Source organism: Hyperolius riggenbachi, chromosome 1 (genome assembly GCF_040937935.1).
Source record: "Hyperolius riggenbachi isolate aHypRig1 chromosome 1, aHypRig1.pri, whole genome shotgun sequence".
NCBI classification, from domain to species: Eukaryota; Metazoa; Chordata; class Amphibia; order Anura; family Hyperoliidae; genus Hyperolius; species Hyperolius riggenbachi.
Window position 1 is genome coordinate 207013492 of NC_090646.1, and position 27246 is coordinate 207040737.

The window sequence follows — 27246 nt, forward strand, 5'->3', positions numbered from 1 at the left end:
CAGGCCTATGCCTACATTAACCTCTCTTGCACCTAACACTAATCTCCCCTTTGCTTAAAATTAAACTTCCCCTCTCCCTCTTGTCCCTAACATTAACATCCCTTCTTCTGCGCCTAGCACTAACCTCCCCTCTCCTCTGCCTAATCCTAACCTTCCCACCTCTCCAAATTCTGTCATGTCCAAGAAAGTGACATGACACCAGGCTAGATCAATGTTGGACTTTGGTTGGTGATGTTACAACTAAATTGTAACAACTAAATTAGTCATTTTGAGAAATGGCCATCCAGTTCTTACTTTGGCCGTCTTCTGTTGTTAACCGTAACATATATACTGAGAAGAACCATAGTAAACAAAATGAGCCAGAACATTATTCTTGCTTATTTATTTATTGAGGAATGTGGTTAAAGTTATAAACCTGATAAAAGTAAGTGGACCTAATGCTTTCAATAACCAATGTGCATGCAGCGGGCAGCAATAACTGCAGCTAAGCATTTCTTAGGACATTGATTTCAGTGAGTTTTAGCCCTTTCTGCCTTGCAGGACATCTTCAACTCTGGGATGATTATGGCCATCCTTACATTAACCTTTTGGGGACCACCTCTATTAGATCCTACACCGCACTTGTGGCTGTTCTAGCCTGATGCGGCGTAGGATCTACGCCGCCCGCCATTACCGCTCCCGACGCGATCGTGTGCACCCAAGAGGGGAGATTAAGCTGTCATATGACAGCTGACATCTCTCCTCAGGGGGTGGAGAGGATCCACTCACCTCCCTGCCATTCCCCCGACGATCAGCACTCCCCATCGCTCTGGCCGGCATTCCAACTCTCTCTGACATCAGTGCAGAGTCCCGGCTTGAGGACGTCATCAAGCTGCGACCCGGAACTGTGCGGCAGTACGAGCGGAGATGCCGGCTGGAGCAGAGGGGTCCACAGTGGCTTATCGCTGGAGCCTGGGAGGTGAGTAAAGGCTGTGGGCTACAGGGGGGACACCTGGCTACTAAAGGGACACCATGCCAAGCTAGCCCTAAGAGGAATCCATCTGCCTGACCCCCCCAAACATGTCTCCCCACATGCAAATTCGCCTGGTCCTTAAGGGGGGTTAGGCGGCCAGTCTCCAAAGGGTTAAAGGTATGCTTTTGGTTGTTTAACAACATTTCTATACATTTGGAGTCAGAGCATTAGCTTTCTTCTGATGTAATATTCCTTGGTAGACTGACTTGTGTGCTTGGTGCCATTATTTTGCTGTATGACTTGATACCTCTTGATCTTCAGTTGGCAGATGGTCTAGATACATTTAATTCAAGGAGAGAAAGCGCCCATACATAAACAGCACCAAACCAATGTTTAACGATCAATTACATAAATCTTTATTGGGATCAAAAAACAACTTCAAAAATAAAATACAATTAAAATCACCAAAAAGGTGAAGCGGCGGGGTGCAGCAATATCATCATAAAGTACATCAGAGTAATATAATTATTAACAGTCCACAAAAATCACTTTCACAAATCAATAAATAATTCTACATTCCAGTGTCTAAAGTTATACCATAATGGCTAAAAATCATAATGCCACAATTGACATGTATGGGACAATAGGTGAAAAACACACACAACTAACAGCAAGTACTCTAAATGGAAAACAGTCCTGAGTCTATGGCCTCAATTCACCAGTGGTTACCGACCTATTTATCTCATGGGAGGTAATTTACCTCCTGTGATATCTCCAAATAGCAATTCTCCAGAACTATAGGGTGAAATATCGACAGAGAGAAATCCATGCGATAAATGTGCAATAAATAGGCGCTAGTTAGTCGTTATTTTTTCGCAAAATCACAATTCACTAGGAAAAAAAGGGCGTGTGTCCATTCGTTATTTTTTCATCTATTTATCCCCTGAATGTACCTGGAGATATCTGTTTTTTCTCACAGCTGCTGCAGCTCACTCTGCAGCTAGTTTACTAGCAGCACACAGTAACAGCTTATACTGTACATATTTCAGGCACCAGAGAGCAGCCCAGTTACACTATTTAGCATATTAAGCGGATGGGTGAAACGAAGGAGGAATCTGGATACATTTTTCATCGGGAGTGAGGGTGAAAATGTATCCAAATACCTCTTCCGTTCCACCCATCCGCTTAATATTGTAAATGCTTAATTTTGCTTAATATGCTTGATATGCAGAACGGAGGGAGGGATTTGTAATGGAAGGAGAGGGTCAAAAAAACAGGGAGGGAAACTGTCTGCGGTCACGTGCTGGTAATAACCTCCTCCTCCTCCTACCCACAATCCTTTACTTCCAGCATCCAGAGAGGTAAAGTATCGCATGCAAATCACTAACACCGCATAACTATCGACCGTTTATCGCACGGTTTTCGCATCCATATCGCTCCATTATCGCACCATTATCGCCTGCTACCGAACACTCCTCTCTCTATTCTCTCACAGTGGTGAATTGCAAAACAAAGTGATAAAATACCGCATGAGATAAAATACTGACCTTTTATCTCTTACTAACTCTTCTCTGGTGAATTGAGGCCTACGAGGATTCCTATAAGGGAAATGAAGTAAAGTGCAGCCGTGCATAAGTTACAATGTGAGACTTACGTCAAGGAGAAAGGAGGACAAGAAGAGCACCACCGCCAGTCGCCCTAATGCATCTCGCGGTCCACCCGCTTCTGAGGACGCTGATACTGGTCTAGATACATTGACATTTATATGCAGAATTTTCCAGTATAATTTTGAATTCACATTTGACCTTTATAATTTGTTTCATTCCAACCAAAACATTGTTTTTCAGCATAACTTTCCACAGAACATTCTTCCAATGGTCTTCTGGCCTTTCCATGTGGTAAACTGTAGATGGGAAGTGATGTTCTTTTTGGATAGCAGTAGTGTCACTCTTGCAAATCTGCCCTAATGGCGGGAACACCAAACAATAAGAACGCTGTTTAGGTCCTCCATAGATATTAGTCAAAGGTTATTTGAGATCCCCCAACATATCACATGCTTTACTGCTGGCATGAATCCTGTTAGTTGACCACTCTAGGAAAGATAACAATAGTTTGGAATTGCTGTCACCTGTACATGAACTGTACATGACCTAAGAGACAAAGAACTGAAGTTAATCTACACTCAGCCATTGCATAAAGATTGAATGCAGATTCAATTGTGAAGCAGTTCGTGGAAGTGAACAGATCATACCAGTAAAACAAAATGATGCTGTTAGTCCAGAGAAGAGTGAGGGTAGAGGAGCATGATAAAGCAGCAGACTGGTCTAATTCTGGTCAATGACTTTGTACTTAAAAGGACCTATGTACTTTAAATGCCAATGCATAATTAACTGAGGTCTAAATTGACCTAATAGCTCAGTTTTATATTAAAGGCTGCTAGCCTCTATTATATAAAAAATGTTTATGTTTTCCCGTCCTCACTCAAAAAGCCTACTACATCACTACAAACATTCCCTTCCCTGCCCGTACACCCCCCCCCCCCCCCCCAGATCCCACTGCACTCACCAACTAACTTATCCTTTTGGATCTGTCATCAGCATTTAATACTGTTGACCACACTTTACTCTACAGATACTTTCATCTATAGGCATGAAGGGCCTTGCTTTCTCTTGGATATCTTCCTATCTCTCTGGAAAGTCTTTCACGATCTATTACTCAGATCAGATCTCTTCTCCCCATCCTTTGTTTGTGGGGGTACCTTCAGGCCCTGTCCTTGGTCCCCTGCTCTTTTCCATTTACATGCACAGCCTTGGCAACTTAAAGAGAATCTGTATTGTTAAAATCGCTCAAAAGTAAACATACCAGTGCGTTAGGGGACATCTCCTATTACCCTCTGTCACAATTTCGCCGCTCCTCGCCGCATTAAAAGTGTTTAAAAACAGTTTTAAAAAGTTTGTTTGTAAACAAACAAAATGGCCACCAAAACAGGAAGTAGGTTTATGTACAGTATGTCCACACATAGAAAATACATCCATACACAAGCAGGCTGTATACAGCATTCCTTTTGAATCTCAAGAGATCATTTGTGTGTTTCTTTCCCCCATGCACTGAAGTTTCAGGCTGCTCTTTTCTTCCTGCAAACAGCTTTGCCCTTGTTTGTAATTCCTCAGTATGTGAAAGCCCAGCCAGCTCAGAGGACGATTTATCCAGCTGATTAGAGCAGCTTCTCTCTTCTCTCTTATCTAAATAACACACAGACAGTGTGCATAGAGGGGCCAGAAAGGGTGAGTTCATAGCAGAACCACAACACTGAAGAACTTGGCAGCCTTCCAGACACAGGCCGACAAGTCTGACAGGGGAAAGATACATTGATTTATTACAGAGACTGTCATAGTAGAAAGTGCTGCAGTTAGCCAGAACACATTAGAATAGCTTTTGGAACATGTAGGATGATAAAAAACAGGATGCAATTTTTGTTACGGAGTCTCTTTAATCAACTCATTTGGTTTTCAACACCACTTCCATGCAGATGAAACACAACTGTACCTTTCGGCCCCAGACTTTAACTCCTTCCTCATATGTATTCCTGACTGCTTGTCTGCTACTATATCCTCTCTCATGACCTCTCGCTTCTTAAAACTTAATATGAATAAAACAGAACTAATCATCTTTCCACCTTCTCTGTCCACCTCTCTGCCTGACATAACAATAAATGTTAATAACATCCCTATAACTTCAGTTCCCAAAGCACCCTGCTTAGGGGTAGTAGCTGATTCCTCAACCCATTTATTCCTCACATTTACTCCCTAACCAGCTCCTGTCATCTCCAACTCAAAAACATATCTCATATCCAACCTCTTCTTATTCAGGATACTACTAAAATGTTTGTACATGCTCTTATAATATCTTGTTTGGACTATTGTAATAAACTGCATTGTGGACTAACTGACCGGCACCGCTCCAATCTGTATTGAACTCAGCTGCTCATCTCATTCATCTCTCTCCTGGCTCTTCCTCTGCTGCTCCTCTCTGTCAAGCTCTTCATCTGCTGTCAATTTTTGAGAGGATCCATTTTAAACTCTTAACCAAGTGAAGTGTGGCCCTGTGTTAGTTGAGAAGCAGAAATGCAGATATCAAACCAACAAACGTTGATTCCAGTGATCACCAGAATCAACGTTTGTTGGTTTTATACAAACTCTTAACCCTAATCTACAAAGTTCTCCACAAACTCTCTCCCCTATACATTTCCACACTTGTTTCCAGATACCAACCCAACCGCAATCTTAGTTCTGCACATAAGCTTCTTTTGTCTTCCTCTAGAATCACCTACCCGCAATCATGTATACATGACTTCTCACATCCTTTACCCCTCCTATGGAATGCCCTTCCACAGCACATCCGTCACTCTACAACCTTTGAAATCTTTAAACATTCCCTCAGAAATCGCTTTTTCTGACAAGCATATGCTCTAACTTACGCCATTTCCCCTTCAACCTCTGGCCAACTTGTACTCCTTAATAGCGTTGTCTGTAATATTATGTACCCCGTGTTTGTTTTTCTTACTTTGTGCAGCGCCACAGAATATGTTGTTGCTTCATAAACCAATAATAATAATAACTGGTTGTAGCCTGGAATGTATCAGTAACTGTTTTTTGGGGATGTCAAAACATTGTTTATTTGAACCATAACACGTTCCCAAGATCTGACTCAGATTTCTGTTGTTTATATGTCAGGACCTCCCACGCTCACACCTGGTTACCACTGACTGAAACACCTGACTCTCCATGTTCACATAAACTGATAATCATAAAGGTTCACATATTCCTGCCACAAACAAACGTGGAACTTAGAATTATTTTCCTTGATAAATAAGTAAAAATGAACAAGCATAATGCAATGGACATTTTATACCTTGGATCCCATTATCTATTTTTAAAACTTACATGAAAAACTGATTCTGTTTTAGAACATATTTATGCAGAAATATTAAATACTCAAAAGGATTTACAAAATTTCAAGCAGCACTGCAGTTATTGCTAAGAGTCAAATGATAATGTGCTAATTGGAGACATCAGTGAAAAGAAAATGGTGTTGATCTATCATTATATATAAGTAAGAAGTGACAAATTGTCTAAAGGCAGAGAGAGTAACTTTTGACACTGTCAGCAATGCTTCTGCTTCTGCTTTTTAAAGGTGTTCCATCTGCAAAATTAGCCTAATGTGGCATTATTGGCAGCCATATTCATTTTCACTAGTGTAAAATAAAATAACAAAGAAAATCAGATGACCTTTAAATGCTATGTAGTGTATTTTTCTTATGGAAGCAAGTTCAGTTCTTACCTGTTACTGTCAGGGTGGGTCCACAATGAATCCTTTGCAATTTTGCATGCAGCACATCGAAACTGATTTCGAAATTAGTAACTTCCAACAGTGTGGGTGCTGCAACGCATGGTAACTTACCGCCATTCATTTGTAACTTTCATGCTGTACAGTAGCAATAGTCTCAGCTCATCATATTTTTTATGATGGAACTTCCACATCCTATCCTACTAGTACCTAGCGGGATCCCCTTTTACCTTTCAGAAGTGCCTTAATTCTTCATGGCATAAATTCAGTGTTGGAAACATTTCTCAGAGATTTTGGTCCATATTGGCATAATATCATACAGATTTGTTGGCTGTTCATCCATGATGCAAATCTCCCATTCCAGCATATCCCAAAGGTGCTCTATTGGACTGCGTTACTGTTATTAAAGTGAACCTCAACTGAGTTCAAAAGAAAGGTCTCACTTACCTGGGGCTTCCACTAGTCCTCTGCAGATATTCTGTACCCGTGCCGGTCCTAAACGATCCTCCCGTCCTCTGCAGCAAGACAGTTTCATTTTCGGCGACTGGCCAGTTGCCGGGCTAGAGAGCCCGGGAGGACTTGGCCGCACAAGTTCCTTGATTGTGCTTCCATCGCTGTGGCGATTCTGTGCATGCGCAGGCAAACTGGGCAGCACACTGCGCATGCTCAAGATGACCACGGCAACGGGAGCGCGATCGCGGGACGTGTGTGGCCAGGTCCTCCCAGGTGCACTGGCCCAGCAACTGGCCAGTCGCCGAAAAATGAAACTGGCTGGCTGCAGGGGACCGGATGATTGTTGAGGACCGGTACGGGCACAGAACGTCTGCAGGGGGCTGGTGGAAGTCCCAGGTAACTTTTTTTTTCAACTCAGTTAAGGTTCACTGTAACGCTGGAAGAGCAGCGCAAGTTAAAAGCCAGATATTTTATTTTTTCAGACCATTCTCTGTAAACCCTAAAGATGGTTGTGTGTGAAAATCACAGTAGATCATCAGTTTCTGAAATACTTAGACCAGCCCTTCTGGTCCCAACATCTGTGCCATATTTAAAGTCACTTAAAACCCCTTTCTTATCCATTTTGATACTCTGAACTTTAGCAATTTGTCTTTACCACATCTAGATGATTAAATGCATACACCTCTTCAATTGCATTTAACAAGCAATTGAAGAGGTGTATCTAGGTAGCTGAGTGATTATATATTACTGGGCCGCAAGCTAGCATCACTGTTCCTTAAAGAGGAACTGTAATGACAAAAAGTAAAAAGCAGTCAATTATTTGGGATGACTATCTTAGATTAATCTTAGATTAGATTAATTATCCTGGTTTCAGCATTAGAAAAAAATCCTATATCTGTTTATTGCTGTATATGGGTATGTAGCCTCACCCTATCAGTGGTGCTTAGTCTACCATGGGCAATGATGTCTCATAGCCTTCTGCCCCAAAGCACTCTGGGAGACCAGGTTTTTGTTTTTGGCTGGATAGTGTAATGGTTAAGAGCTCTGCCTCTGACACAGGAGACCTGGGTTCGAATCTCAGCTCTGCCTGTTCAGTAAGCCAGCACCTATTCAGTAGGAGACCTTTGGCAAGTCTCCCTAATACTGCTACTGCCTATAGAGCGCTTCCTAGTGGCTGCAGCTCTGGCTCTTTGAGTCCGCCAGGAGAAAAGCGCGATATAAATGTTCTGTGTTTGTTTGTTTGTTTCTGCTCACTTTACAACAATAAACAAACATTCCACAGTGATGCACCTTGCCAGCAATAAAGATGTCATCACCTGTAATTAACTTAAGAATGTAAGTTGGGTGAGGAAAGATTTTGCAGATTTGTTGGACCAGAGTGACTGATTTGAGCATTAAATACAGTTTTCATATTCCCCTAATTTTTCAATTCATAGGAAATAATATGGAGTATATATCTATGTTAGAAACAGTTTGGCGTAGTGTGCACAGTTAATCATTTTTTTTAATGAAGTGTTAGACTTTAGGGAAATGACCAAGTGAACAGGACAAATAAAATATGTTGCGGACTGAGCAGTGTCCTTTAACCTGCCGTGTCAATACTGCAGACCTGAACACTGAAGTTAATTCTGTTACATTAATCGACTTATTCGAGTGGCACAGATAACTTCTGTAAATCTGTTGGGAGTAATTCTTGAAACTTGCCCAGGGCACCAAAATAACTAGTTTTGTAAGCATCTTCTTCAGATTAATCAATGGCTTCCATTGCAGAATTGTTGAGGTGTTTCTATTTTAGCAGATAAACATTTAGAGAACGCTTTAACACTGCCAGAATTAGCCATCTGTGCTTCTCTGCAGACTGCCAGTATTTTGATTCTTCATTTTTGTTGCTGACTGATGCGGCTCTAATGCTTTCCAATTTGAAGGAGAGCAAGGATGAGCACAGTTTTATTTTGTACCGTGTCCCAGTTGGCTCAACTCCATTGCTATGGAAACATCTAATTTAACTTTTTCTTATATAACTGGTTTGTTGGCATAGCTGTGCTAGGTTAATAAGGTTATTACATTTATAAAAGAATGGCTTTGACACGTTTGGAAATATTATTCTATTACAGCCAAGTCAGTGAGGAGTAAATTCCCAAAGGGGGCTTTTTTAATTTCTTCATCTGAAATTGCTAAGCTTATAATACAGTGCTTTTTTTTCATTCTACTGACATTGTAAAAAACAAAATGACTGACATACAAATCTTTTCTGTGTGATTGATATGACAGCTTCGTGCAGCAAGACATTAAGCAATATAGACATAAAAATGTACTATGTTTGACTGACAATAAGAAAACACTCAAAAAGAGTTGTGTAAGCAGAGTCTTTAATTTCTCCTTTAAAAACAAACACATTAAAACAGGTTGAGTCAAGCAAGGGAACAAAAACAAATTGCATGTGATTATAATTTGATTGTTTAATGTGTTCATGCTAAAGCATGATTTTTTTTCTATTTTATCATTTATTTATTGTGCCATTCATCTGAATGCTTAAGGAGTATCTGAAGTGGCTTGTGGCATGATAAGATAATGATTTGAGCATATAGTACTAATCCTACTAAGAACTTGCCTGTGTTCAATTTTTTATTGCAAATGTTAATAAACCAGTGCTTTGTCTGTGCATTTAGAGCAGTCAGACTAGCAGTCCATAGCAGTGACCGCTCTCTTGAAATCTAATCAAAAGGTATACAATTTGTGTGTGCTCATGAAAAAACACTCATTATAGCAGGATAGTGAAAAGCTGAGTAGGTTATGGTTTCTCTAAGAGCTTAATGAACAGCAAAAATGTAATTGTGATGTTAAACATAATTCAGATTTTAAAAAAGGATTTTCAGCCCTTAACCCTAAAATGAGAATATGCAACTCGAGGAAAATTATCTTTAAAACCGGTCCAGCAAATACAATTACTTTACTAGTACTGAAAGATCATAGCTAGGCAAGACAAGACAAACAACATTTATATTGCACTTTTCTCCTGACGGACTAAAAGCACTAGAGCTGCAGCCACTAGGACACGCTCTATAGGTAGTAACAGTGTTAGGGAGTCTTGCCCAATGTCTCTTACTGAGTAGGTGCTGGTTTACTAAACAGGAAGAGCTGAGATTTGAATGTCTCCTGTGTCAGAGGCAGAGCCCTTAACCAGTACACAATCCAGCCACAGAAGCGAGCTAAATGTCCTTGCTTCTTCCCCGGCCCACACATCACTCAGCAGCCTTGTACTTGGCACTAGAGCTTCAGGCTCACGGTGGTCACATGACAGTGAAACTTGAGCTTTAGCGGGGAGTTTCCTGTAGCCTTGTATGTCGGAGCTTTAGCAGTGAGTACAAAGCTGCCGGAAAGATAAGTGGGCTGGTGCAGGTGGGCTGGTGCAGGTAGTTATCATCTCTATTTTTAGCTTCATATATTGTATTCTTTAGCTAGTGCTCAAGTGAACTGGCAAAAAAAGAAACTAAACTGGCTAGACATAGGCTGTCCAAACTGCATAAATAGTAGCAGCAGTAATATTGCTGTGTGCAGACAGCACAAGGTAATATCTCCATTAGTACCACCAGCAGTGTAGCACAAGTTACGTACGACCAGCAAAGTACTGGGAGTTACGCTATAAGCGCAACCAGCGGTACTCAAGCATTGCTAACGCCCTTTACCATATGGTACTTGAAAACCACGGGTTTGCCAATACCGGTAGTGTTATTGAAGAAGTAAAAATATTTCCAGCTCTCATATCAGCTCCAGTACAGCATATTCTCTTCTCCGTTTTTCAAAATTATACAATACACAATAAACAAAACCCCTAAAGAACCCCCCCCCCCCCCTAATCTCCCCAATCTTTTCATCCACAATCTCATAAAGATTAGTATTTCTTCTCTAAAGATCCCTCCACCAATTACCCTCCAAATTACTTCAAAGGTACAAAATTATATTTACAGGAAGCTCCTTCCCCTACATCTCCACCTTGGCCTCAATTCACTAAGCTTTATCAAACACTTTACCGAACGTTTGATAATTTACCTCATGGATAAAATCTAATTTTGAATTAACTAAAGTGTTATATATTTATCAATTGTTTTATCGATAAAACATTCAAGAAATCTGTAACACTTTAGTGAATTCAAAATGAGATTTTACCCATGAAATAAATTATCAAATGTTCGGTAAAGTGTTTGATAAAGCTTAGTGAATTGAGGCCATGTATCTCCATACTGCTTAGTATCTTGAAATTCACTCCATTTTCCACATTTAACATTAAATGCTTCCACTCTATCCTGCTGCAAGGCAAGGCAACCTGATTCTCCATACTCTTCACCTTATTAACTCTCTCAACCCATTATTTCAGGGTTGGAGAACCCTAGCATCTTCACTTAACTGGAATTAAACTTTTAGCCGCAATCAGGAGCTGAGAAATAAAAGATCTCTAATATTTACCAATAGACAATAGATGTTCCATGCAGCAATACCTTTACTGGGTCCCAATCTCCACAATCTTTCCATAATTTCAATACCAGTAGTGTTAACTGCTGGCAGCAGTAAACTTTAAATATGGCATCTTCCTAATACCAATAAAGTAAAATGAGTCTTCGCACCTGCAGTCATATACTTATGGGATTTGCTAGAGGTGGGTGGTATGTGCTTGAAGTGGGTGGGGGCACCGGATGTAGCCAATAAATATGATTTTGTTTGTAAAGAGCACCAGATGTGGACAGTGAGCATGATTTCATTTACAAAAAGGGAGCGTGTAGCTGATGAACGTGATTTTGTTTACAAAAGGGCACCTGTTTGTAGCCGATGAACATGATTCTGTTTACAAAAGCAGCCAGATGTAGCTGCTATTAGAATATCAGTCAAATTGCTGATATTCTACTAGCTAATTCAGATAGTAAAATATTGGTAATCTTTACTGACATTTTACTATGACCTAACTTAACCCTACTCTCACACAGAACCCTCCCTCTACTGATTCCTAACCCTAACATCCCCCCAATGGTGCCTAACCTTAAACACCCATGGTGGTGTTTAATCTGTCCTTGAACCCCACAAGTGCCTAACCTTAAGGGCCTATTTCCACTACATGCAGATCCTGGATACAGAAAACCTTGAAACCCCCCCCCCCGGTTGTTTTGCCTAAACTTTACTCTCCATGGTGGCACATATCCTTAACCCCTCATGGTGGTGCCTAACCTTACCCCCCAGCATCTAACCTTAATTCCCTATGGTGTTTCCTAACCTTAACCCATCTAAATTTACTGACATTGTTGTAGCTGCAATTTTTAAAAATTAAGTATAACCGGTATTTGCTATGGGCATTGTAGCTACATTTTATGTGAAAGATATGAATGGTATTCATTGACATCATTGTAGCTGCAATGTTTTGAACTATAACTGTTATTGGAACGCAAATGTAGGTGAAAAAATATAATCGTTATTAAAATAAGGGCTTATAGTGTTTTCGGTAATTAAATCAGGTCCTGTATTGTAACAGCAAACATTTGCAGGATATATATGTGATAAAATTCTAACCACAAACATTTATATGATACAGCCATTAAAAAATTACAGGCCCCTTGTGGCACCCTTTTCACCGTTGATAGTCTCTATTCAAATAAAATGTTTATGGTAGTGCCCTTATTACACAGGTGGTTTTGGCACCCTTTTCAACTGATTTGGGGGAATTAACCAATCTGTGTGTTTTTGGGATGAGAGTGGAAATTGAAGTCCCTCGAGGAAATCCACGCAAACACAGGTAGAGCGTAAGCTCCATGCAAAGACTATCCTGGAGCAAACATGAACTGCGAACCCTTGCACTGCAAGGTGAGTGCACTATCCACTATGCCATCCTGTCACCAATGGTGACATGTACTAGACGTGGATGGGTGGTGCACTCACAAAAGGTAAATTTGTTGAAAAAAGATTCATGAACTGTTATGAGTGTGTAGCCTATGATTTGTATACCTCAGTAGAAATTTAAGATTCATCAGTCCAGACTCTGTATTTTTGGTCCTTAACATAGTTTTAGAGTGTTTGTACCCATGAAGCCACAGCTTCCTGTTCTTGGCTGGTAAGAGTGGATCCAGACGTGGTTTGACACCTTGCCCAGAAATGTACTTTCCACAATTGTAAACAGTAGTGATCTGAGTTGTTGTAGCCTTTCTTTCAGTAACATTGCAGTTCTACCTGTACAACACCACACTGATCTTAGATCCAGTCAGCCAGTGCCAGATTTCCATAGGTACACCCTTCCTGCTAAAGTAATCCACTCAACATGAAATAAAGAATATGGCATGCCACAGACTTGCAAATGCCTGTTTGTATTAGGGCACAGAGGTGGCACTGCATGTTGTGGAAGGAGACCTTCTCCATGATGATGGACACCACCAAAACATGTAGTGTTATATCTACAGTATCTACTGTCTGATAAAAGCTAGCTATTGACTTTGGTTTGCCAATTCCATTATTTCATTTTAACTGGAAACCTTTTTTTCAGCTCAAACCATTTTGCTCTCTCTGTCATCAAGATAATATTTACTGTACTTACACAACACTGCCACTGGCAGAATGTTCTTCATTTTTTTTGTTTGGGTTTTTTTGCACCATTTTTGCACCATTTAGAGCAAACTCTAGAGTTATGCACAAGAATCCCAGGATACCAGTAGTTGCAGAAAAATCAGATAGTATCTAAAGACACATGCAAAATCCCTGAGATCTGATTTCTTCCCCATGTTGGTTTTTGATGCGATCATTAACATTTTTTGATCTGTGTCTACTTGAATGTCTTGATTGCACTGCCCATAACTGATTGGCTGATTAAATAATTATCGGAATAAACAGGTGTACACATGTTCCTAATAAAGCTCTATACAAATACTGTATATGAGTATACAGGGAGTGCAGAATTATTAGGCAAATGAATATTTTGACCACATCATCCTCTTTATGCATGTTGTCTTACTCCAAGCTGTATAGGCTCAAAAGCCTACTACCAATTAAGCATATTAGGTGAATGTGCATCTCTGTAATGAGAAGGGGTGTGGTCTAATGACATCAACACCCTATATCAGGTGTGCATAATTATTAGGCAACTTCCTTTCCTTTGGAAAAATGGGTCAAAAGAAGGACTTGACAGGCTCAGAAAAGTCAAAAATAGTGAGATATCTTGCAGAGGGATGCAGCACTCTTAAAATCGCAAAGCTTCTGAAGCGTGATCATCGAACAATCAAGCGTTTCATTTAAAATAGTCAACAGGGTCGCAAGAAGCGTGTGGAAAAACCAAGGCGCAATAACTGCCCATGAACTGAAAAAAGTCAAGCGTGCAGCTGCAAAGATGCCACTTGCCACCAGTTTGGCCATATTTCAGAGCTGCAACATCACTGGAGTGACCAAAAGCACAAGGACATGGCCAAGGTAAGAAAGGCTGAAAGACGACCACCACTGAACAAGACACACAATCTGAAATGTCAAGACTAGGCCAAGAAATATCTCAAGACTGATTTTTTGAAAAGGTTTTATGGACTGATGAAATGAGAGTGAGTCTTGATGGGCCAGATGGATGGGCCCGTGGCTGGATTGGTAAAGGGCAGAGAGCTCCAGTCCGACTCAGATGCCAGCAAGGTGGAGGTGGAGTACTGGTTTGGGCTGGTATCATCAAAGATGAGCTTGTGGGGCCTTTTTGGGTTGAGGATGGAGTCAAGCTCAACTCCCAGTCCTACTGCCAGTTTCTGGAAGACACCTTGTTCAAGCAGTGGTACAGGAAGAAGTCTGCATCCTTCAAGAAAAACATGATTTTCATGCAGGGCAATGCTCCATCACATGTGTCCAAGTACTCCACAGCGTGGCTGGCAAGAAAGGATATAAAAGAAGAAAAACGAATGACATGGCCTCCTTGTTCACCCCATTAAGAACCTGTGGTCCATCATAAAACGTGAGATTTACAAGGAGGGAAAACAGTACACCTCTCTGAAAAGTGTCTGGGAAGCTGTGGTTGCTGCTGCATGCAATGTTGATGGTGAACAGATCAAAACACTGACAGAATCCATGGATGGCAGGCTTTTGAGTGTCCTTGCAAAGAAAGGTGGCTATATGGGTCACTAATTTGTTTTTGTTTTGTTTTTGGAAGTGTGAAATGTATATTTGTGAATGTTGAGATGTTATATTGGTTTCACTGGTAAAAATAAATAATTGAAATGGGTATATATTTGTTTTTTGTTAAGTTGCCTAATAATTATGCACAGTAATAGTCACCTGCACACACAGATATCCCCCTAAAATAGCTAAAACTAAAAACAAACTAAAAACTACTTTCAAAAATATTCAGCTTTGATATTAATGAGTTTTTTGGGTTCATTGAAAACATGGTTGTTGTTCAATAATAACATTATTCCTCAAAAATACAACTCGCTTAATAATTCTGCACTCCCTGTATATAAAGCATGGTTGGAAATGAATTATTGCAGTTATGCTATCCAATGATCAGCGCTGTTTTTAATAAGTTAAGTGTTTTTCTATTACTTATTTAACACTGAAAAGAAAAAAAAACCTCATCAGTCTATATGTTAATTTATATAATGAAATGTGTATTTCTCTCTGTATACTTATTTAATGCCAATTCTACAGAGTTGCATTTGTCAAGGCTCAAACTCAGGCAAGTCCTGAATATTTCCTAATATGAAGTCCATTTACCTTATACACAACATATATATATATACACTTTTATTTATGCATAATAAAATGTTTTACATACAACATTAACTGTGTAAATTTGCCGTGCCAACCAAGGATCAGTAATTACATTTTCATAAAAATATAATGTCTGCTTGCTGGGATCTAATTGGACTGTAGCATAAATGCAGCATTTCAGCCCTTGACTTTATTAACACCATCACTAGTTAATGTTATTCTGTGATAAAAGCAAAAACTTCATCATTCAGCCACTTTAAAGAGTTTTCCAAGGGTAGAGCTTTAGATAAATTAAAGCAAATGAAAGATCTGAAAGGAATTGCTTAAATTGAATCATGCCGGTTGCTGAGCACGCTTTTACCTTAGTTTGGACATCACATATTTATAGGCAGTTAGACCATTTTTTACTATCTTTTTTTTTCCGTGAATCCCATTGTGACCTGACTTTAACGCCTGTTTATTATGGTACCCTTGCTACAGTGCCTTGAAACTTTATGATGTTTAATTTTACTGAGTGAAGCTACCGGCATCAGTAAACTGTGACAAGAACAACTGTGAAACGACTTCTTGTTTGATTGAAATGGAGAAATCGCGTAAAACTCTGTCTACTAAAAAAGTATTAGTGTGGGATTTAAGCATAATAATCCTGTTTATCTTACTTTTTGCAAGCAGTAGATCTTTTGCTGATAATTGTGGAGACAGTCAAGGATATATTTTTTTCACTGCTAATATCGGATTTTCTCTGTAATCTTTTTAATGAAAAAGTATTACATTTTTACCTTTAATGTCAGACTGGCTTGAGGATAGGATGAATAAAGTTGCTTGTTAATAATCGCAAGCTTCTGCAAAGGGAGGGGGGATCATTGTACAGAATTAAACAGCTGATTTATCAAGACAAGTACAAAGAAAATTAGACCAAAGTGGAGCAGATCCCTAGGGTGACCACTCAGGATTCTAACTGGTTACTCTGGGAAACCTCACCACTTCTGTACCAATTCTGAGTACACCCAACTTGAACAAACCTCAGAAAAACTCACACTCTCAGAGAAAAAGAAGACATGCCAAGTATGGGGGTAGCAAGCTGTGTTATCTACCAGCACTATGTCAAATCCCCACAAGAGTACCGTTTAGGTGCACACGGTCGCCTCAATTCACTAAGCTTTATCAAACGTTTGATAATTTACCTCATGAGTAAAATCTAATTTCGAATGACTTATTGAAAGTTTTATCGATAAAACATTTGATAAATCTATAACACCTTAGTGAATTCAAAATTAGATTTTACTCATGAGGTAAATTATCAAAGGTTTGATAAAGTGTTTGATAAAGCTTAGTGAATTGAGGCCTATGTGTTCTACAAATAAATGTAATAAACAGATAATCCTGTAAATATTGATTATATGAAAGGATATTCATAAAGATAATGTAAACTGTGCAGGTCTGTAAAGTCACACACAAGTGCTCGCTCATATACAATATTCCCCAAGCAGATCACTGGTCAATTATAGGGATCCTGAAGTGAGAGGAATATGAAGACAGACATCTTTACTTCCTTATAAAAATTTCAAAATGCACAGGGGCGTAGCTACAGGGGTGCCACCCCTGCAACCAGTGGGGGGCCCAGAGTTGTGAGGGGGCCCAACTAACAACCTTCCCTTCCTCCAATAAGTGCTCCTAAGAGTGTGTAAGGGGCTGAAAAGGACCAAACAGCTTCGTTACTAAAAATGTTATGTAAAACAGAATTTTGCCTTATTAAAACAGAAGGTATTTGAGATTATTCAGATTGAAGTGAGAATATGCTTAATATGCAAATTGTCGCTGTGATGTCCCTGAAAGCTAAGCACACCTCCAGAACTGCTGGAATGCAATGATGTGTCAGTGCTTGCTGTGCAATCTGTACCTCTGGGTGTTTCAAGTCCTACCCCATTAAGCCATATTAATCCATGACATGCACTGATGAGGACCAACCAATGTGAAACAGTCTGTATGCATATTGCATGATTGTGGCTTTGTAATATTAACAAGCTGACACATCATAGCATTCCTACCACTCTGGAAGTGTATTTAGCTTTCAGAAACAACAAAGGGATACTTTTCATATACAGCAGTGATGCATTGTGGGACACCTCATATGCTCACTTCAACCTGAATAATCGCAAATACCTTCTGTCTTAAGAAGGCAATATTCTGTTCCTCCAATCAATGGGTCAGTCCTCCAGATCAGTGAAGATTCTGAAAGCCACACTTGCTTCATGACCCCTTGCATGATGGGCCTAAACACTGTGAGGGTCACAAGAAGTTGGCAAGACAACATTGGTTGGCCCCATTACTGTTTTGCTGGGGGGGGGAAGGGCATGATTTTTCATTACACCCCTGCAAAGGGGCCTGGCTGCAAGCGCCTGGTTGTCATGCTGAGTGTTTGGACACCTGCTACAAGCATGCAGCCACTAAAGTCAGACCAGAATCAAAGCATCTGCTCTGCATACTCGTTCTGAAAGGACAACTCAAAGGTAGGTTCGCACACCTTGCTTTGGTTGCAATGTCCATTTCATGCATTCGTTAACACAAGTTTGCATGCTCATTCTGGGCCATCTTTAGAGGCAGAGCATTAGCACCGAAGTAAACTTGCTGTGTTTATTAGAGAATATTTATTGTCCAGCGCTGCGTAATATGTTGGCGCTTTATAAATACAACAAATAAATAAATAAATGAAAATAGCAGCCTTCATTTTCCTCTCACTTCATGGTTCCTTTAATCACACCTTCCATCTCGTGTAATCAGTTTATTCCCATGTGTATGTGTGCAGAAGATGGTGAATGATCTTTTTTGGGAGAAAATATATCTACTAACACAGTTATTATGTAACTACGTAACACATCAAGTTCTGTGATTTAATTGATGACTTCACTGCACCCGGCTATCACTTGATGTTTATTTTTAATCTAATGTTTTACCTATTAACCACTTCTGTACCAGCAGTCTCTGCCCCCTTAAGGACCAGAGACTACTGGTACTGTAAAACACCTCCTCCCCATGAACCGCCGCACATGCCCGCCGCTCTCGCCAGTCACAATGCTGCCCCATCGTCCCAGGCTCCTCTCTCTGTCGTCTCTATGATGATAGAGCGCTGTCAGCCAGTCAGGAGCTGCTTTCATTGGCTCCTGACGCTGTCTATCAATGTGAGCAAATGTGATTGGCACTCCATGATCACGTGGTCAGAAGCCAATGACAGTGGCTCCTGACCTGTTTACACAGAGCTCTGCCATCTTATAGACTGCAGAGCAAGCGAATTGCAGCAGGAGCAGAGAGGCAGATAGGCGGTAACGGCGGGGATGCGGAATACCGAAGCAGTAGAATCTACATCCAGTCAGAGCCACAGCACCACCTGCTGGATGTAGATTCCTACTGCTTCGCTTCGGAGGCAGTTAAAATACTTTATAGTGTTTGTCTGTCTGTAATCAGGCAGCATAAAACAGTTTAACCCAAATAGTGAAACTCGTAAACTATTGTGGTAAAAGCAGCAGATTTCTGGCAGCACTACAGGAAAATTACTTGACTCAAATGGTAACTGAACCAACTAGGGGGAATGCGTTACTGGATCTGATCATTTCTAATAGACCAGATAATGTATCAAATGTGCAGGTTCAAGAACATTTGGGAAATAGTAATCACAACATGATAACGTTTGATCTGGTGACTGATAGGCCATGGGGCAGCGGGACCACTAAAACTATGAATTTTAGAAAAGCAAAGTTCAATCAAATTAGGCAGACACTAAGTTTGGTGAACTGGGATAATGTACTACAAGGGGAAGACACTGAAGGGAAATGGCAAGCTTTTAAACTTATACTCAATCAATATTGTAGTATGTATATCCCATATGGAAACAAAATATCTAGGAATAAAAAAAGGCCTCTATGGATGAATAGAAAGATAAAATGAAGAGAAAAAAGAATGCCTATAAGGTCTTAAAACAGGAGGGGACCGAGGCTGCACTAAGCAATTATAAGGAGTGTAATAATAATTGTAAAAAAGAAATTAGGCAGGCAAATATTGAAGCTGAAAAACAAATCGCTAAGGATATCAAATCTAACCCAAAAAAGTTTTACAAGTACATTAACTCTAAAAAAAGAAAGGTTGACTGTATAGGACTCCTAAAGGATGAGGGTGGGAACTCAATGGTGGATGACCAAGGTAAGGCAGAGTTATTAAATGCTTTCTTTGCTTCTGTCTTCACAAAAGAAACAGCACTGTTGCAAATTACAGAGGCGGAAGAGTCTCAATCTTCTAACTGTAATATTAAATACTTAACGCAGGAAGAAGTGAAGGCAAGACTAAATAAATTAAAAATAGACAAGGCACGTGGCCCGGATGGCATGTATCCTCGGGTCCTAAGGGAATTAAGTTCAGTTATAGATAAACCCCTTTATCTTATCTTTTGTGACTCTCTTGCAAATGGCAGAGTCCCAGTGGATTGGCGTACAGCCCACGTTTTCCCATTATTTAAGAAGGGCAAAAAATCAGATCCAGGAAATTATACACCTTTAAGCTTAACATCAGTTGTATGCAAACTATTTGAGGGGTTACTAAGAGATACTATACATGACTTCATAGTAGAAAATAATCTTATTTCTCAGCATCAACATCGGTTTACTAAAGACAGGTCCTGCTTGACTAACATGCTCAGCTTTTATGAGGTAGTGAATGCTAATATGGATATTGGGAATGCTGTAGATGTGATATACTTGGACTTTGCAAAGGCCTTTCGACACTGTTCCCCACAAAAGTCTGATGCAAAAGTTAGGATGCCAGGACTGGGGAAGAGTCTGTGTTCATGGATAGGGAACTGGCTAATGGACAGAAAACAAAGAGTTGTGGTCAATGGATCGTACTCAAAATGGGAGACTGTTAGCAGTGGGGTCCCACAGGGCTCTGTTCTGGGTCCAGTGCTCTTCAATTTATTTATTAATGACCTAGTAGATGCAGTAGTGAGCAATGTTGCTATTTTTGCAGATGTTACAAAATTGTGCAGAATCATCAACTCTCAGGAAGATAGTGTCATATTGCAACAGGATCTGGATAGGATGGCTATATGGGCACATACATGGCAGATGAAATTCAATGTTGATAAATGTAAAGTCATGCATTTTGGACGTACTAATGGTCTAGCACCATACAAAATAAATGGGATACAGTTGGGGACATCAAACTTGGAGAAGGACTTAGGAGTACTCATTGACAACAAGTTAAATAATCGTACTCAATGCCAAGCCGCTGTAGGTAAAGCTAACAAAATTTTGGGATGCATTAAAAGGGAAATAAAAACTCGAGATGCTAGCATAATATTGCCCCTGTTTAACTCTCTAGTAAGGCCACATCTAGAATATGGAATTCAGTTCTGGGCACCACATTACAAAAAAGATATTGCAGTTTTAGAGCAGGTGCAGAGACGAGCAACAAAATTGATACTTGGGATGGAAGGTCTCACTTATCAAGAAAGGTTAGATAAACTGAGTTTATTTAGTCTAGAGAAAAGACGCCTTAGAGGGGATCTAATTAACATGTATAAATACATCAGAGGGCAATATAATAGCTTGGCGGATGAGCTTTTTGTCCCTAGGCCTTCTCTAAGGACTAGAGGACATGATCTGCGCATGGAGGAAAAACGTTTTAGCCATTTATTTAGGAAAGGGTTCTTTACAGTAAGAGTGATTAAGATGTGGAATGCATTGCCACAGGAAGTCGTTATGGCAAACTCTATACCTGCATTTAAAGGGGGCTTAGATGCTTTCCTTGCGTTGAAAGACATCCATGGCTACAATTACTAGGTAATGCCTAATGATATTGATCCAGGGATTTTATCTGATTGCCATCTGGAGTCGGGAAGGGATTTTTCCCTTTAGGGGCTAATTGGACCATGCCTTGTAAGTGTTTTTTCGCCTTCCTCTGGATCAACAGGGATACGTGAGGGAGCAGGCTGGTGTTGTACTTTATACTGGTTGAACTCGATGGACGTATGTCTTTTTTCAACCAAAATAACTATGTAACTATGTAAAGAGGCAATGCAACGACATACAGAAAAAATGTACTAAAGTATTCAGAATACCCACTTTCACATGAATTATCCTGGTTTCCAGTTCCACAACAAAAAAACATTCCTGCATCTATATATTGCTGTATATTAGTGTGTAATTCATCCCTTCTAGTGATGTTTAGCTTAGGCTAGGATTTCATGAATGCAGCTTTCTCCACCCAGTGCACTCTGGGAGACAAGGGACCTTATTCAATTCATTTTTTCTCAAAAGTTTTCTCCTAGGGGATATTTTCACACCTTATCAATAAAATGACTTTCAAGCCCCCACAAGCAATAAAGTACTCAGAAATATTTTGACAGTACTTTTTCCCCTACTTTTTGGTACCTTTTCAATTGCTGAGAAGTTTTTTAAACAAAAGATGGAAAGTTATCCCCTGGGAAAAAAAATTAGGATAAAAAGTGAATTGAATGGGCCCAGGTGTTTGTCCTTCTCACTTGGGAACACCCCAACAAACAAACATTCTGCAGTGATGCTCTTTGCCAGCAGTAAAAATGTTGCAGCCTGTGCTAAATGTAAGAATATAGATCAGGGTTAGGGAAGATTTTGCAATGGCCAAGCACTGACTAAATAATTTATAAAGTAATATAGTAAAAAAAATAAGCTAAATTACTAATTAAAGGAGTACTGTAGGGGGGATAGGGGGAAAAAGAGTTTAACTTACCTGGGGCTTCTAATGGTCCCCCACAGGCGACCTGTGCCCGCGCAGCCACTCACCGATGCTCCGGTCCGCGCCTCCGGTTCACTTCTGGAATTTCCGAATTAAAGTCAGAAAACCACTGCGCCTGTGCGGCCGCGCCTTCGCTACCACCTATGTCACCAGGAGTGTATTGCGCAGGACCAGTACAGTCTGCGGCTGCGGGGTACGCTCCTGGTGACGTCAGCGGGAGCGAGAGCATGGCCACGTAGGCGCAGTGGTTTTACGATTTTAAAGTTGGAAATTCCAGAAGTGAACCAGAGGCGGGGACAGGAGCATCGGTGAGTGGCTGCACGGGCACAGGATGTCTGCGGGGGACCATTAGAAGCCCCGGGTAAGTTCAACTCTTTTACCTCATATCCCCCTACAGTACTCCTTTAAATTATATTCAGCAAAGTTCCTCTTTAACCACGTCATGCAAAATGGATGTTTATAAACACCTTTTTTGTGCACCATTAGTCCAAATAGGATGTTTATATAAACACCCAATGCACACACGTGCATTTTAACACTTCAATGTATGGCATGAAGTGGTTAAATGTTTCCCACTTGTATTATCTTTCACATTTTAGCTATCTTCCTTTATGCACATATGCTGAAAGTGTCCAGCTTTATATTGTCCAACTTCTATACTTTCAGCAGATATTTCCATAAAACCTCCAATGTACAGTCTTGAAACCGACACAAATTGCTTTAGCTGGCCTTCTTTACCTGTTTGCTCTCAGCAGATCTGACACTATGCAACACTATATTTCCCAAACAGAACACAAAATGCATACATTTACTTATAGGTCATCTGAACTGAGGTACATGAGCACCCAAAGGCCCAATGCAATAATGCTTTAGAAACTAGTTGCTTCAACTGCATCTACAGTTCAATCACCATGGAAACAGGAATCTGCAAATGAACAGTATTGACACACAGTTGCTTATAATATAATACGATGGAAGCTAAAAGCCTCTGTTGGGTCTCAACAAAGCTTACAGTTTTTCACTTTATCTCAAGGCAACATCAGTCCACTAGAACTTGTAATCCCTGTCCTATGGTCTGGTAGTGGGTTAGTGTCCCTCTGTAGAAGGTGTGACTATTTCCGTGTAAAAAATTAAATGTTCTAATATATAAAGTAACTGGCTTATGTTAAGAAAGGCATGTGCAACCTGCTTATTATTATTTCTCCTTCTATACTTATCTCTTTTCCAGAGGTGTTAGCTGGTGTGAGTCTGTCCCTGTCAGAGAGTCACAGAGTACTCAATGGGTTCTGCCGCTGAAATAGCATCTGTTTATATTCATACACTGACACTAACCGTAACAAGTTTGTTCTTCCTGCCTACAGTCAGCACAGGCAGGGCTTCTTTTTTATTATTATTTAGTATTCATTTAGTGCTAACATCTTCCGCAGAGGTGTACAGAGTATTTTGTCTTGTCACTTAATTGTCCCTCAGAGGGGCTCACAATCTAATCCTTACCATAGTCATGTATCTATGTATGTATCATGTAGTGTATTTATCATAGTCGAGGGCCAATTGAGTGAGAGGCCAAGTAACTTATCTGTATGCTTTGGCATGTGAGAGAAAATAGAAGTGCCTGGAGCCTGGAGGAAACCCACGCAGACAGGGTGAGAACATACAAACTCAGGTAGTGCTCTGGCTGGGATTTGAACTGGGGACCCAGTGCTGCAAGGTGAGAGTGCTAACCACTACGCCACCATACTTCCTTTGTTAATGATGCACTTCCTTGGAGTTTCATGACACAAATATGGATCCATATGCATTCATAAGGAAAGCCAGTGTCATGGGGGGCCAAGTAAAAGAGTCGTATGCTTGCCCAACAATGGAAAGGCGGTGCAGTCACTCCCAAGCTATTCAATATAGAATTGGCCCAGGCCATCTTTGTACTATCAGTGCTAAAGGTAAACCAAAGTGAGAGAAACACAATTTCTGCCATTGATCTACTTTTTTTTTTGTAGAAAAGTAGGCTTATTATGGCAACCCATGGTGAGAGTCAAGTACATCTCTTCATTCCAAGGACATGTGTGGAAATAGACAACATCCCTTTACAGGATGATCACTGCAGATGTTCAACAAGACCATTTTCTTAGTGTGTTGCAAATTAGTTGCAAGAAAAATGCCGTTTAAAAATCATATAAAGTCATCAGCTTCTGAGTTTGGCTGGCGTAGTTTCAAGTAGCAAAAAAACTCAAGTAATCATGCTGAAAAATGGTATTACCATTCTTTGCCCATAAGGACATCATCTTAAATCTGAGCCATGAAGATCAAAGATGAATCTGTCTAAAGGCTTTTTTATACGAAGTGCAATTTTCTGCATTTTGCAATTAATTTCTGATTACATGCAACTCAAAAAACTCATCAACATCTTCAGGAAAGGAGATCCTGGGAGCCCATTTATACTACTACATTCTGATTGTGATTCATATTTTGCCTGATCGCAAGTGACCTGCAAGCTGCATTTCAGCCTGGGTTCACCTCGACCACTTGAGGAAGCAACTTCTGCCTTCCAATAATGGCTGGCAATTCCAAAAGCAATTTGCTAATGTAATCCTGAGGTGGGGATTCCAAAGGAGGGATTTGCCAAAATTGCATTCGCATTTCCTGAAAATGTTAAATGCAAAAATCACCAACAAAAATGCCAGTGTTTTTGATAATTATTTTCTATTTCTAGTTTCGAAAAATCACAAAAAAGATTGCATTTCATTTGCGTCTTGTGATTTGCAGTGTAAAACAGCCCTCATGCCCTTCAGCACCAAAGAAACTATCCCCTACCCTCTGTTAAATTTACCACAAATCTAAAGGTGATGGAAGCAGGAAAAAAGGGCGCTGGGGGCTAGTGCGCGAAAAGGGCGCCGCCATAGACTCTAATGCAATTATCGTTAATACGGTGAAAAAAGCAGAAAAAAGAGTGCCCAATAAATATTGTTAACAACATTAGAATATTAAAGTTTTTGAAGTATGTTATCGTTTGGTAAGCTTGCAACGTTATAGTGTTTATCATATTATTTAGTTTGTATGTACAGATTTTAAGTTATCAAAGATATAATTTCTATGTGTAAAAGGGTGTTTCTGCAGGGGGATTAGTTAGGGTTAGGCACCACCAGGGGGGTGGTTAGGGTTAGGCACCACCCATGGTAGCATTTAGGGTTAGGAAACACCAGGGGGGGTTGTGTTAGGGTTAGGCTCCACCAGGGGGCTGGTTAGGGTTAGGCACCACCCATGGTAGCATTTAGGGTTAGGAAACACCAGGGGAGTGTTAGGGTTAGGCACCACTAGGGGAGTGGTTAGATTTAGCCACCAACAGGGGAGGGTTCTGTGTGAGAGTATGGTTGGGTTAAGCTGTATTGTTGAATTATGTTACAATTTTTGAAATAATATATTTTCATTATCAACTCCCGTCTTTTTTAAAATTATATTTATCATTAACCAATTTTGTTAACAATGTTTATCGTTATTGAGATTTCATTATCCAACGGTGCCATTTCATTATTCAGCCGGGCCCGTTTTTCCTGGCGCCCTTTTTCATGCACGTAAAGGTGACCACATACGATACAGTAAAGAATTTATTTTATGGCTATTCAATTAAAAGTTTCGGTTTTTATTGCTCAGAAGTGGCTGATTTTTCTTATGGATTTTTATGAAAATATTGTAGATATTAAAATAGTGTAGAACACCGTGAAAGTTTCTTGATTTATACACCCAAGCAACTTTTTCAGCATTTTCAATCATTTGTTTTTAGGGATGCTCATTCAGATTCTGCGGGATTGAAATTTCCGCATTTCTGATCGGAATTTGGAAATCAGAAAACGGAAATCTGCAGAAATCTTATTTATTGCAACTCAGTAATTTTAGCCGAAACAGAACTCAGAAGCATCCAATCAGAGAATGCAGAATTTTTCTGCAAAAATCAGATCACCGATTTAGACCAATCAGAAGATTTTTCCGATTTCCATTTTTCCAATTTTTTCCAAATTTTTTTTCATCTTATGCAAAAAATTACGAATAAAATGCTCCACGATAAACGCAAATAAAAAAAATGTAATATCGGAAAAAAAATATGTAAAAACATAAAAAAGGAAATTGGCATTGGCAGAAATCAGAATTTACATGGAATCGGAAATTGGCATTTCCGACCATCCCTATTTGTTTTCATAATTGGAGAAACATTGAACACATGTGTGTGATACATTGGTTAGATTTTTTCAAATGTTAGTCAATTCAAAAATGTAAAAGAAATACAGTACTTACCGTATACAAAATTTTATTGTGTGTGGCCACCTTTACAAACAAGCCTACTTTCCATTTGACAGTCCTCTACTTTTCCCCAGAATGATCATGATAAAAGTGATCATCACAGGCTATGCATCTGCTAAAGCCAGGAATAGAGGTAACATAGAAAACACCTGTGTTTTTTATTTTGCAGTTTGTAATTCAGTTGTGGTGCAGTTTCTAGCAATCTGAATTTATCATACAGCTTATTTTAAATCATTCTAGTTTTGTTAGGCTTGAACTTCATTTAATAAGAGCTCCGTAACAGAAAAGCAGCATTTTCGTTAAGCTATATTTGACAAATTTACAAGGGCACAGCTACTTTTGTATATTTGTTTGAACATTGTCATATTACCTTTGGGCAATTCACTAGATACCACTGAAAAGTTTGTCTCACTTCAGATCAGGTCTAATTAATCTCTGAGATGTCACTAGATGTATTCTGTGCGGGGTATTATTAAAACAAATACACCTTCTGCATCTAATTAGTTTCTGGAAGCAAGTTACTGACAACACCATCTTTATCACTGTATACAGATGCTGTCGAGTGATTTGTGGGATCTTCATAATGGTACCAAACTGATATAAGATAGAACGGTAAATATAGAAAAACAATGCTGAAAGAATCTGTTTAAATATGATAATGGGAAGTAGATGTGAGTTTGTTTATTATCATTTATCCCCAAAGCCTGTCAACAAATACCAGATTTGTTACATCT